Genomic DNA, 9,386 nt, shown 5'->3' on the forward strand with positions numbered 1-9,386 from the left:
TCTTTATAACCCTTTGCAAGGTGGCACTATTTGGCAAACTACTATAAAAAATGTGCAATACATGCTTCAAACTAATCATTTATGGCTGTTGCATCACTTGTTACCTTCCTTTAAATGGTTAGTATTTCTGGTTCTTTTAAATATATACTAAAGAAACACGTGGCTGTGATTATCTTTCTTTGTTGTTTTCTTTATTTGTGTACTATTTCTTCTCGGATTTTTCAAAGTATTTATTTCACAAATTTTGGCTTACCCACATCCGTATAAAGAATGAATAAACAGACAAACTATGCTAATGAATGAGCAAGCAATCCCACACCACACGCCCTAAGGCACGCCACCCTCAGACAGGCGGTCGGGTTGGGCGGCTCCCCATCTGCATTTACCCTCCAGAAAATGAGTTCCCTCGCCTCTACTTCTCACCGGCTGTAAAACACTCGCTCCCTCACCCTCCGGTAGGCGGCCCCTCCTCTCTTTACCTGTTCTCATACATTCCTTGACACCTTGAGTCTGGGTCCCATTACTGCATACACTCACCCGCTCCGCCCCCACACCTTCCCGGACACACCCGCACGCACACACGCGCACGCACTCACGCATACACACACACACAAACACACACACACACACACACACACACACACACACACACACACACACACTCCCCTCAAGTGCAGGTCCCGGGCAGCCAATATCCGCTGGGGCTTTGAAGTTTCACCCAAGAGTAAAAATGTCTTTTCTCTAATTCCACTTTTTGTCATTACAATATTTACAAGGACGATGCCTATGAAATATAGAGCTAAAAATGTTTAAGATAACAAAATCGACAGCACCCAACTCATCCGTACTTCATTGTTTGCAGTTAATCACAATGAAAGTGTTAATTTCTTTCGACTATTATGACTGGCTTTTACACAGGATTTCCTTATTTTGGTATATTTCAACACAAAAAAGTCTAAAAGAAACAATTGTAGAATGCAAAGTTTAGTTGCATTTACTCCATGTCTATAATTTGATGACAGAGACATTAACTTCGCGGCATATCTGAGAAACTTTTTATCTCCATGCTCGATCCAAAAAAATCTCTCAACTTACTACCTAATGGCTTCATCGAACTCACCGAAGGTGAGTAAGACGAACCACTTTGAGACATTATAATTTCATAAGGAGAGGAGCTCTCGGAGGCGCAGCGGATGGCGGTGGCTACCTAAAGCCACATTATTCCAAGAGAAATCTCTGCGAAGACATAATTTATCCGTAACCCTCCTGCCAGACATCGCCCCTGCTCTCTCTCTGGGTTACCGTCATCTTAGTCATCTTATCCTTGATACAGGGCCAGCTCCTGGACAAGATTCATAGATAGCCTTAAAAAGTATATATATATATATATATATATATATATATATATATATATATATATATATATATATATATATATATATATATATATATATATATATATATATATATATGAAATTTACAGACTGTCACTTTGAGCGTACTTTTTTTATTAATGCAGATAACGTCTATCTTCTTCCAAGAGACCAAAAACCACAAGGCAGGTGGGAGAGGGAGAGGCGAGCAGAGATGGACAAACACACGTTCTCTCAGGCGGCGCGGGACCGTCTGAGCCAAAGAGTAAAATGCTGTACGCACTCCTGCACCCCTCCTCCTGTGTGTGTGTGTGTGTGTGTGTGTGTGTGTGTGTGTGTGTGTGGAGAGACCATCGGACACGTACACACAGGAAAAAAAGGTGCCTTCCTTCCTGTGGCTGTGCCTAAGATTGTATGCGTGACGTCCCTGTGGTTGCAGTGTACGTATGCAGTATGTACACAATATACAGCCTAATGTACACATATTACGTACAATCATACATATATGGTGACGCTCCAAGGAAGCTCCATCCCCCCAAAAGATAAAGATGATTATGGTGAGACTGACTGGAAATGTAAAGATGATTTATCCATATGTTACGAATTATCACCAATATTTTAGCTGCTTCAATACTTCTGCGATGAGTGGCTCTAAAATGTCACGTTACAAAAGCATTTATGTGGACAAGTCTCGAAGATGAGACTGAATTTAAGCTCTTTTTCTCTGTTGACGAAACACACACACACACACACACACACACACACACACACACACACACACACACACACACACACACACACACACTCTTCTTTCGCTTCCTATAGATGGACATAACAGAAGGAAGAAAAAAAAAAAGAGGAGCAGATACAAGAATCGGACTGGAGGAAGATGCAAACTTGGAAGAAAAATACCCAAAACCAAATACAACATGAAGACGAGAAGATGGAGGAAGAGGAGGAGGAGGAGGAGGAGGAGGAGATTAAGGAGATAGAAGACGATATAAAGAAGAGGCAGAGCATAGAACATGGTATACATAGGCGAGAGGACGACGAGGAAGCAATAAAAGTAAGGTCTGGGGAGTGGGAAATATAGATCTGTATATGAAAACGCTGGATACGGAGGGATTTTGTATTGTGCAATATTGATGTTTCCGCTGGCTGAACCTCTCCAAGGCCCGCGCGTCGCTACTGCGTCGCTCGAACAAATAATAAATACGAGTACATAACCTTCACAGCAACTCCTCAGCGTGCACTACTCAACGCAACTAAACCATGCAAAGTGTGTTGTTATCCCTAACTTTCACAATTTCATACCTTGTTCTATATTTCATTACTAATATTTCACTAGTTTTCCTCACCCTCTTCTTCCTTATATTATTTTATTTTCCATTATACTGTAGTATCCTTTATTTTATTTATTTTTTTCTTGTTTCTCCTGTTTCTTATTTCTCGCTTCATCTGCTTCCTCTTCCTCTTCTTCCTTCGCCTCCTCCTCCTCCTCCTACTACTACTACTCGCATTGTAGTATTTTTTTTCTCAATCTTTTTTTTTTATTATTCTTGCTCCTCCTCTTCCTTGTTCTCCGCCTCCTCCTCTTCCTCTTCCTCCTCCTCCTCTTTATTTTTCCCTTACGCTACACCTATTTCTATACACTGTGTATATTCTCTTCTTCTCGTACTCACGTCCCGTTCTCTTTCTTTACATTATTATTATTATTGTTTTTTTTTTGTTTTTTTTTTCTTAGCTCAATTCCCCTTTCGTACATGATTTCATTAAGTGCAGGATAAAAAAAACTGGTAGATAATAATAGCTGCGGAAAACCCTAATTATGGATCCAATTTTGCAAACACAACAAAAGTATTTCGCCTGACTAAGTAAATATATCAAAACTAAGAGAGTATATTTTCAAGGTTTCGCTGACCAAATAATTAGAGGAGGAGGAGGAGGAGAGGATGAAGAGGAGGGTGGAGGAGGAGAAGGAGGAGAAAGAAGAAAGGATGATTAGGCGATGAAAAGAGAAATAAAAGTATGAGGAGGAGGAAGAAGAAAAGGAACATGGCCCATATAATATTCGGAGGCTTGAGAAAATCGAGACATTGTGTAAGCATCACTAATAAATACACACAAAAAAAGAACCATACGTATTTACTTGGTCGCTCGGTATTTTATAATCAGCAAATGATTACAGCTACATTCATAATATAACTCAATCTTTATTTAGTCACCTTTTCAGTTAGTTGCATCGTGATTAGTTATAAATCTATTGTTTTTTTTATTTATTTTTCCTCACGGGCTCACCAGAAACTATGTGCGCGAAAAAACGTAATAAAAGACCTGCCGTTACCACTTTGGCAGAAAATAACCAAGAGAAAACTCATAAAGCAATTTCCATTTTAGTGGTGACCCTATACCCCTTCTATTCCGGCTGTGTCTAAGTCGCTAGCGTCGGAATGTGACAGTGGGCGCTCCCGGGAGTGTCAGTATAGGGGCAGCGAGGGCCAGGCAGCGCCGGCCTCCCCGCCAAGAAATTATATGGAGTTTCCTGTATTGCTAACGAGACCCTAGAGCTGATCATCGTCTCTCTCTCTCTCTCTCTCTCTCTCTCTCTCTCTCTCTCTCTCTCTCTCTCTCTCTCTCTCTCTCTCTCTCTCTCTCCTAAAAAAATCACCTCTATTAAAAAAAAAATCGTAAAATTAAGAAGAGAAGTTAACACAATATCATATACGACTATTAATCATTGGCTTAAAATTACTACCCCACAACACGTCAGTCTTGCGAGCTCAAGATGCTGAAACAAATGGTTGAAATGTCAGCAACATATATCATGACGCCCAACATTACAATAAAAAAGAAAAGAAAAAAAATTATTCTAAGATCTTCCTAGACACATTCGCAACATGCAAACACACAAGAATTACGATCGCACCATTACAGAGAAATTATACAAACGAATGACCGAAGGACTGTAATCATTCAAGGCAGTCAGTTTTGCTTGGCACTCCTTCCTGGCAGACTAATCGAAGGCAACACTCATAATGATGAGTGTGGTGATGATAGCAGTTACGACGGGAGTAATAATGGTAATAACAATGGCAATAATTATTACCTGAACAATGCAGCAAATCAATAACAAATGTAATGTTGAAATTAGTATAGGTAAAGCGAGCAATTGTAGTAGTGTTTTTGCTGTACGCATTGCTGCTGTGGATGTAGTAGCATTAAGATTAGCAACAGTTGTAGCAGTAGTGATGATGATGATGATGATGATGATGATGATGATGATAATGATGATGATGATGATGATGATGATGATAATGGTGGTGATGGTGGTGTTATCGTGGTGGTGGTATGGTGGTGGTGGTGGTGGTAGTAGTAGTAGTAGTAGTAGTAGTAGTAGTAGTAGTAGTAGTAGTAGTAGTAGTAGTAGTAGTAGTAGTAGTAATATTTGAATAAGGAGGGTATATATATATATATATATATATATATATATATATATATATATATATATATATATATATATATATATATATATATATATATATATATATATATATATATATATATATATTAAGGGTGTATATGGGCAGGAGTCTTTCTCTAATACATACCTCATTGAATGTGATAGCTAGTTGAGCATTTATTATTTTTCTTAAGATATTTTCCTTATATCTTATGATTGTCTTATATTATTTTTTAATTGGCTGTATGACTTCGCCGAAGCTAGTCATTTTCGCTAGTCAAATCGCGATCTAGCGAAAATGACTAGCTTCGGCGAAGTCATACAGCCAATTAAAAAAGAATATAAGACAATCATAAGATATAAGGAAAATATCTTAAGAAAAATAATAAATGCTCAACTAGCTATCACATTCAATGATATATATATATATATATATATATATATATATATATATATATATATATATATATATATATATATATATATATATATATATATATATATATATATATATATATATATATATATATGACGACTGTTTAGACTGCGTCACGAACTTTCTAGAGTTTCTGTACATATCTATGTATAATCTGTACATATATATTAAAAACAAAGCCCCGAAGACTGTTGCTCCCCCTCATCAAGACAAGCCCCAAGTATTCGTCACTCTAGGCAACCTTTGCGCCCCCCATTATCGCCACCTCGCCAATAAAAGTCGACAAATTTATTTCATTATTTACTAAGATTTTCAAAATTACACCATCAAATATGTTACAGTATATACAGACAATACAGTACAGGCATATACACAGTAACAGAAATCAGGTCTGGTGGGATAACCATGCTGCCCCAATGACGAAACAGCCATGGGCCATGGTCCAACGCAGAATCTGACCATATCTCATATATACCAATGTGGGTATATTCCCTGATCTATTAAAGACTTTTAAATCTTTAAGCCATCCCATATTACTTGACAAACTATCACACACATTGGGATTCGGTGTATTTCACTCAAGTTTCTTTGAAGCAATTTAAGTAACAAATTACAGCCCGTCTGTCGTATTAGTATACATTTTTCTTTAAAAAAAACTATAAGCACTTGAGTATCACAGAGATCTATTTTAGGCCCAATACTTTTTTTTTTCTTCTTATTTGCATAAATGATATTACAACTGCTAGCACAAAATTTAAATGTATATTATATGCTGATGATATCAACTTATTGGGAAAAGAAGCTTCAATTAGTTTGCACAGAAATTTAGCTGTAGAATTAGATGCTGCAAATAAATGGATAAAAGCGAATAAATTGAAAACTTAATATTTTCAAAATTAATTATATATTTTTAGAAACCGTTCACCTGCCACCATGACTATTACAAGGTGAAATTCTGAATGAAGTGTCCCACACAAAATTTCTTAGTGTAGACATAAACTGAAATTTAAATTAGAACAGTCATATAAATTATGTATATTGTGAATGATCCAGGATGTGCGCCGCATATTGTAAAGTACGAGTATATAATCATCTCACAATTGAAACAATAATTAGTATTTCTTTTACAATTTGTTATCCTTTTGTTTATTGCGTTTATGTATGGGTATGTACTTGGCCTTCCTTGCTCAATAAGATGAAAGTAACATAAAGCAAATTTAAGGTGTATATATTACTTGAGGAAATTTAACTCAATTGCTGTTGTATTCTTAGAACAAAAATTGCTACGCTACGACTACTCATTTCATAAATATTCTCTTGTGTTATTTATATGCAGAAACATTATCAAGAGACAAGGAACCTTGTCTATTGTGCCATTGCACAAGAAATAATAATGTTAATTTGATATGTCCACGATATCGTACAAATCTTTTCGAAAATAGTACCATTAATTTTGGTTCACAGATATGGAATTCTCTAACAAGTGATATAAAAGCATTATTTCTTTCGGATAATTTACTGCAATTCAATAAGGAAATTAAGTCATTTATTCAATCTTCAATACTCTTACCTGTACGTAGTGCGTAGTAATAATAATAGTCATAGTAGTAGTAATAGTAGTAGTAGTAGTAGTAGTAGTAGTAGTAGTGGTAGTGGTGGTGGTGGTGGTGGTTGTCGGAGTAATAGTAGTAGTAGTAGTAGTAGTAGTAGTAGTAGTAGTAGTAGTTAGTAGTCAGTAGTAGTAGTTGTAGTAGTAGTAGTTAGTAGTCAGTAGTAGTAGTAATAGTTAGTAGTCAGTAGTAGTAGCAGTAGTACTTGTTGTTCATTTTCTCAAAAACTCAATCCCTCCATCTATCACCTCGACACAATCTTGAAAATAATTATTCCCTCTTCCTTATTGACACAACTGCCTCTCTCCTCTACATTGAACTTCCTCGGTCTATCCTTTACTAATAATCTTAACCGGTAACTTCACGTCTCATTTCTACTAAAACAGCTTTTATTAAGTCAGGAGTTCTGAGTCATCTCCGCATGTTTTCTTACTGTTAGCAATTTGTTAACTCTGTACAGGAACCTTATCTGTCCAGGTATGGACTAGGCTTCACATATATAGAGGGAAGGGGAGTGTTCATACATACTGCTTTACTAAACAGTGTGGAATCAACTCTTCTCCGACCGACTGTCTTCAGCCCCCCTCTCTTCGCTGCAATGCTCCATCTGTTGCTACCTTCAACCACTATTTTTAAGGTTACCGGTCTCCTGATGTTGCTAACTTTCTCTCACCTATATTCTGCCCTCTTCCGTAATACAACTGCAAAGCAGTATTCATCATCTTTCATCCCTTTCAATGGTAAGCTCTGTAATTCCCTACTTGCTTCTGTATTTCAGCATCATACGACTTTTTTTTATTTTCAAGAGGGAGGTCTCACGACACTTCTCTGATTTTGGCGGAAGCTTATGACCTTTCTTTAGGGACTGGCACCTCAGTGGGCATTGTATATGCTCTTGTCCAGTGCCTCTCTTTCATAAAAAGTAGTAGTAATAGCAGTAGCAGGAGCAACACCAGCGGTGGTAGTAGTAGTAGTAGTAGTAGTAGTAGTAGTAGTAGTAGTAATAGTAGTAGTAGTAGTAGTAGTAGTAGTAGTAGTAGAAGTACCAGTAGCAGTAGCAATAGCAGCAGCAGCAATAACAAAAGTAATAGTGATAGTAACAGTAGCGGTAGTAGTAGTAGCAGTAGTAGTAGTAGTAGTAGTAGTAGTAGTAGTAGTAGTAGTAGTAGTAGTAGTAGTAGTAGTAGTAGTAGTAGTAGTAGTAATAGCAGCAGCAGCAGCAGCAGCAACAGCAGCAGCAGCAGCAGAAGTGCTGCAGGAGCAGGAGCAGGAGCAGTAGTACTAGTAGTAGTAGGAGGAGGAGGAGGACGAGGGAAGAAAAACTGTGTATGGATATATATATATATATATATATATATATATATATATATATATATATATATATATATATATATATATATATATATATATATATATATATATATATATATATATATATATATATATATATATATATACTCGTAATTATATTACTTGCTTCATTCATTCATTTTTCATCCAGTACGTTCGGCGCTAGGTCTGTGTGCATCATCGGTCATCACATCCACCATCATCTTCGTAACCGTCAGTTTGTCAGTCAGTCCCCTCCATGACAACAGCCTGATAACAATTTTCTGTGTCACCTGCATCTGCAAGTGTCAGTACGGATCAGCACACTTTCCGTGACGGTGCCTGGCCAGTAATGGTAGTAACGGCCCAGGGTGTGGTGATGTGGTAACGCAAGGCAGACGAGGCAGAGGTGTTGGTATTGGTTAATGTTATAGTAGCCACGACATTAAAAAAAAAAAGTGCCCAAATTAAATATGTACTTATTTTTTTGGTATTTGTGGTAGATGTTTACTTCAATAAATATCGCAAGGAAAAATGAAAAATGAAATAGAAAATCCGTCAGCTAGGCAGAATACATCCAACAGTGTTGAAGAAAATAAAAATATTAATACCGTTACAGTTTTATTTCACAAATCTGTCAACAATACTTTTCTATTTCTCAATACCAATAAAGCAAGAAAATAGCACCAGTACACAATGCCCGCCTCTGAATAATTGTTAGAACGTTATATAAACCATTTCAACTATATTAAGAGACAAATACATTTTTTAAATAAAATACCTGATGAATTTGGATGAATTGTTTTCACTTTATTCTCGCTCCATGCCAATATTCACTTTGACAAATATGTTTAATATATTAATAATAATTTTAAAGGTATAGAAAAACCATCATATCTGTAGTTACTATGTATCCTCTTTTTGTCTGTCAATGTAGCATCAAGCAATGAGATGGCAATGGTAAATTATTTCCGTATGTACAGTAGCTGAACGACATTATCATAGGAAGATGGGGATAGGGGCAGTCGAAGCACCCATACACCCAACCACACACTCATCCTCCCGTCAACCCACCCACTTACCCACACACTCACACACACACACACACTTCTGATTATAAATTAAAAACAGTATTCGTCTTCAGATCTTCAGGTGTGGAGGAGGGTTGATAGAGAATA

The sequence above is a fragment of the Scylla paramamosain genome, chromosome 3, assembly GCF_035594125.1.
Source record: "Scylla paramamosain isolate STU-SP2022 chromosome 3, ASM3559412v1, whole genome shotgun sequence".
In the NCBI taxonomy this organism is placed as follows: domain Eukaryota; kingdom Metazoa; phylum Arthropoda; class Malacostraca; order Decapoda; family Portunidae; genus Scylla; species Scylla paramamosain.